The sequence below is a fragment of the Eurypyga helias genome, unplaced genomic scaffold (genome assembly GCF_000690775.1).
Source record: "Eurypyga helias isolate BGI_N326 unplaced genomic scaffold, ASM69077v1 scaffold7799, whole genome shotgun sequence".
NCBI classification, from domain to species: domain Eukaryota; kingdom Metazoa; phylum Chordata; class Aves; order Eurypygiformes; family Eurypygidae; genus Eurypyga; species Eurypyga helias.
Window position 1 is genome coordinate 20,378 of NW_010272654.1, and position 5,073 is coordinate 25,450.

Sequence of the window (5,073 nt, forward strand, 5' to 3'; positions counted from 1 at the left end):
CACACGTCCTCCTACATGTCTGGCTGACGGGGTATCATAGCGGCACGTTCCTGTCAGGAGGTATACGCCTGCTGATTGGCAAGCTGGCAGCACGTTTGCTCGATGGGTGTGCTACCTCTTCCAGGAGAGAGGTGCTATTTCCCAGGCCTTAGAAGACCAAATACAGCTTGTCAGCCAGTGGTTGGGTAAAAAATTACCAGGGCACAGCTGGGTCTGCAGGCTGTAACGTGCAGACCTGTCATGCACTTTCACGAACGTTGAAACCCAGAGTGTTTGAAACCTTCCACATGAGGTACATGAATGATTGATCTCTGATCGATAACACTTTGAACAGAACACAGAGAGAGAGAGAGGGCTATTCCGTGACTTTAGAGTGAGTAGCATCTTGTAAATGGCTCCATCAAAATTGTGTCAGGAATGAAGTCCTACTTTAGGATGGTAAAATAAAAAGAAGACTCAAATCTTTGCATATCTAACTTAGGTGTGATGTGTTTATTATAATAGTTATTAGATAAATGAAACAGACTTCCAGTCTGTAGTGTTTACCTTTTTCCTTATCCTTAGATCTTTGTTGTCAGTACTTTTACAGACTACTCATGTTACTTTGTAACATTTTTAGTCTGCTGCCTTAGCATTGCACATTTTTTTAATTGTGTAACTAATTTACAAAATTATTAAAGTCGCTTTTATATACACAAAGCATGAATCAAATTAGCAAAGGAAAGAAATGGTGCTGAGTTTTCAGGTTTTGAAAACAGATACCTGCATGGGAGATGTAAAAAGCATTTGAGGTTAAAATAAGACTGCTACTTGAACAGGGATATATAAATAAATTCTCTAATTCCAGCATAATTCTGAAAGCTAATCAGTGGAAATCAGTTCTAATAAACTAATCTACTGCAATGATATAAACACTGTTTCACTATTGGCCTTCCTGTATCCTACCAGACATTCTGTAGGCATACTCCCCTACCTGAAAAGTCAAAAGCAGCTGCTTTAACAGTCTTGAGGTGAAAAAGCAATCGTTGTGCCCTCATCTAGCAAGGTGAGATGCTAGATGCTGCAGCATTACACCCACTGTTTCCTTAGTAACAGCTATACCTCCTCAAATTCACTTCTAGCACCCTGGGATCCAGCTGCAAAGACTTGGATGTGTCAGATTGGCCTTAAGTGGTTGCTAACTCCATCACCATCTGCTCTTGGTAGTATCTTGGACCCAGGAGGTATGAGACCAGGCCTTGCCAGTAAAGATTCTGATGCTTTCAGAGCAACCCACGGTACGGTTGCAGCTTTTTGGTGTGTTAGAAGTACCAAAAGGCAGACAAAGTACTTGAACACCTCCCCTCAGTACTGCTCTGACCCTAGCCAGAATTTATGTATTAAATTCATTGCATAAGCTCTGCAATCACTGTGGTCACATTTGAAATTTAAATCAGTAACCAATGAAAAAAACCCTTATTTTTCCTAAATGTCACATTAAAAATAGTGCGAGGTGTAAGTTAATTTAATGCGGTATTATTTCTTCATATATGCAGGTATGAAGCAGTGCATAGAACTGCCTCCAAAATTTTTGAGGTTGAAGGGGAAAAAAAATGACCAGAAAATTGAGTCAGTGTTAAAGATGTGCCCATTGATTTTTCAGGGTGAGGATTCAGGCACATGACCTGTAATTATAGGAAAGTGTGTCATTGTAATTCAGAGTGTAACTGATAGAAATAAAGGGATCTGATCCACGTTTTCCTTACAATTTTTTTTTTATCTGGGTGTGCTGTGCTAAGTAGCTATGCTGATGAACAGAGCTCTGTGAAGAATCAACTAATATGTAAACCTGCTTATTTACACTCGCTAAATGTTAATGTTATATTAACATTTATATATACATAATATATAAAATAATATAGTATGATATAATGAAATATATAAAATGTTATACTAACATTTATTATATAATGTTAAATATTATATACTGTGACTGCCAACAATACCTTTTACTTTGCTAGGGGAAAAAAAATAAGTGAGGTTTTAATTTAAGTCACGTGGCCTTGAAGGATTCTGGGAGTTCACTGCTAAAAACGATGTATTTGAACCTTACCTCTGCAATCAAATAAAACTGTAACCAGAAACTAGAGAATTGTCTGGCTACGTCTTTCTGTTCTCTTAATTCCGAGCAGAATTAATTGCTGCATCGAACCCAGGATAAATCAGAGCCAGCTGTGAAATGATCCATGTAATAGACTAATACTCGAATTCAGAAAGAGATTTGGGGCAATAAGATCTTCCTTTCTTGGAGAGTTAATATTCTAGACCGTCACAGTAATCACTCATCTCAGGTCCAGTAAAACTGGGTGGAATCAGTTACACATAGTTCATAGAAGAATGTTTGGGAATAAAAGACTGGGACTTACCCGATTTCATTTCCATGAGAAATTGTTTTGATTGTTACAGAGATTTTTGTTTCCTGTGGAACTTGAGAATGATCAGTATTTGATACAATTTTATGTGGCCAAAGCTGTTAACTATCGCCATTTTTGTGCATGGAGGAAGTCAGTCAGTTTTATAATAAAGGAATGTACAATGCCCCGGACGTTCAGGTTACGTCGATGCAGATTATTCTGCCTTCGGGTGTGGCACTGCTTTTTAAAAACAAGGGCTTTCATCTCATCAGTTGGTACCCTCACGATAGCTAAATACCTTTTTTTTCCCATCTGCGGCTTTTGGTAACACCACTTATAAATTCTGTAGAAATGTCACATGGTCCTGGGAAGCGTGGATGAAGGCAGGAGCGACGGGGCCTTGGGGTGGTTCTGGTGTGCAGGCCTCACCTGTCTTCTCTCATCTTTCCGGTGCAGGTGAAGTCTGAAGTAACGGCAGAAGTTGAATTTAAAAGCCAGAAATTACAGGATGTGAAGATTTGGTCATTACTGGAATTTTTTTTTCCCCCCTCAAAGCTTACAAAGAAAGGTATTGGCATCTCTTTGGGTATGTTTTCTGTGTCTTTGTCATCTGAAAACCAGACAAGATGAAGTACGTTCAACTTAGCGCTGCCGTTTAAGGGCATCCGGAAATGCCTATTTGTTTAACCAGAAGCAATGCTTCGTATTAAAAGCACGGAGAAACATCACCGTGTAGTAGGCCAAACTGGCTGCCTGTTTCTCAGACTTCCTTAAGAAGGGATTTCTTTGTGTGTGTCTTACCCAGTTTGTCACCTGAATACCCCAGTGGCTGCTTCTTTCCCTGTGCGATACGGAGCGGTTATGCAGAGGCATGCTCATCGTCTCTTTGCTTCAAGGAGAAAGAAGCTCTTGGCAGATGATTTCTGAGATCAGTAGTCCTAAAAATTATTTCCTTCATTTGGATTATTCCAAGTTGTGGTGAATAATGTGGAATAGTTAGGAAAGAAAACACAAGAAGATTAATGATATCTGTGCTGATTAATTTTTGCGGTTGGGAATATTATACATTACATTTTACTACAAATTCTGCTTTCAGTAACTGGGACTTGAGTTTGGTTGTTTTGTACTAGTTTGAGTAATTGCATGAACACTCAAGGCATCAGATATAGGAAAATTCCAAACATACAGATAAGGAAGGGAAAGCTCAGACTGTAAATTGCCTCTGGAGTAAAACTTTTCCTAATGGAGTTCCTCTGCGGGAATGTCAGCTCAGCAACTCATGCCTTAGACTCTCTCTGAGATAAGAAAGGAATTTTTCCTGAATAACGCAATTAGGATCTGTCCTAGAATCAGAGGATGGATTGGGTTGGAAGGGACCTTAAAGACCATCCAGTTCCAACCCCCCTGCCATGGGCAGGGACACCTTCCACTAGACCAGGTTGCTCAAAGCCTCATCCAGCCTGGCCTTGAACACTTCCAGGGATGGGGCATCCACAGCTTCTCTGGGCAACCTGTTCCAGCGCCTCATCACCCAAAGTCTGAATATTTGGCTCCAGCACCGATGTACGGGTGCGCTAGAATGGAGCCCCTCTGGCAGGTGTCCCAGAGAGGTTTTACCAGTCGTTATTACTGAGAAAAGTGGCTGTCTCCCGCTGGGTGGTAGCTGGGAGAATGGAATGTTAAGCATCCTTTTTGCAACTTGCCCCTGAGTATTTTGTGATTTAAGAAAAAACCCGCCACATTTATTTTTAAATATTTGGATGTATGACCCTGGATGGAAAAATCTAGGGAGCTGACAAATTTAAAAGGGGCACAGGAGAGCAAATGTTAAACTTTATTGATTCTTTTAGGGTTGTTAATAACAATGTTGATCGAAAGGCTTTGTAATTTAAAATGCAGTTTTGAATAAGACAGCGTTTTTGGAAGCCAAATCGCTTTGATCAGCCCATGTGGAAGGAGAGATAGGATTAAAAATGTTTCTCCTATATTTCTTTCCCGGTGTTAAAGCCTTGCTTGCAGCATACCGGAGAGGTACCGGTGTGCCCTAGGATTCCAGTACTAAGAACCAGCTCTACCCTTAGTAATTTAGAAGATACGATGAAAGTTATTTTGCTGCCCTGTAATGTCACGAATCCGACGTAACCGCAGGATACGCTGTGCTCCCACGGAAGACCGACGACGTGGCGAGGGGAAAACAGCGTTTCATTGGAAATTGTCAGAATACTCGATCGTGGGAGCGCGTTCCAAACCCAAACACGTGCGGAGATTCCCCCACGAAGCGGGAATTCTGCATCTCAGCCTATGTTGACGTCTCGCCCTCCATTTACCCCCGAGGTACAGCTGGAGTCAGCGGGACCTGGTCTGACACGGCCCGTGCGGGGCTTTGGGCTGTGTTTCACCGGGACACGTCCGTATACAGCAGTGGGAATGGGAAAGGAACACGTCGGAAACAAGTCCCACGAATGTTCATGCTGAGCTGTGGCTGTAAAACCAGAAAGGTAACATGAAGGGGAGCAAAGCGTACCTGGAGAAACATGGCTCTCCTCTCTGGCAGAACTTTTCCTTACCGAAATCGCGCTGAAAATGATCCGGCCCTTCTGCGCCTCGGCGTCCCTCCGGGCTGGAAGGCGCCGTGGGCGGCGGGGCAGGACGGTCACCCCGCGTTGGGCCGCGGAGGAGG